This window comes from Nematolebias whitei, chromosome 11 (genome assembly GCF_014905685.2).
Source record: "Nematolebias whitei isolate Nwh7 chromosome 11, NemWhi1, whole genome shotgun sequence".
NCBI lineage: Eukaryota > Metazoa > Chordata > Actinopteri > Cyprinodontiformes > Rivulidae > Nematolebias > Nematolebias whitei.
Genome location: NC_056508.1, coordinates 36,947,244 through 36,947,548, shown reverse-complemented (window position 1 = coordinate 36,947,548; position 305 = coordinate 36,947,244). Strand labels below are relative to the sequence as shown.

Below are 305 nucleotides of genomic sequence, written 5' to 3'. Positions count from 1 at the left end.
TCCTCAGGACATGAATACTCTGAGCCATCCTCAGGACATGAACACTCTGAGCCGTCCTCAGGACATGAATACTCTGAGCATCCTCAGGACGTGCATACTCTGAGCCGTCCTCAGAACATGAATACTCTGAGCTTTCCTCAGGACATGAACACTGAGCCGTCTTCAGAACATGAACACTCTGAGCCGTCCTCAGGACATGAACACTCTGAGCTGTCCTCAGGACAAGAACACTCTGAGCCGTCCTCAGGACATGAATATTCTGAGCCGTCCTCAGAACATGAACACTCTGAGCCGTCCTCAGGACA

At 51.1% G+C, this 305-nt stretch overlaps 1 protein-coding gene across 1 annotated transcript in view; it reads left to right on the top strand.

The window, feature by feature from the left end:
* si:dkey-11f4.7 (piezo-type mechanosensitive ion channel component 2) overlaps window positions 1-305 on the top strand; it is a 54,341-nt gene that overhangs the window by 49,998 nt on the left and 4,038 nt on the right. The window lies entirely within an intron of this gene.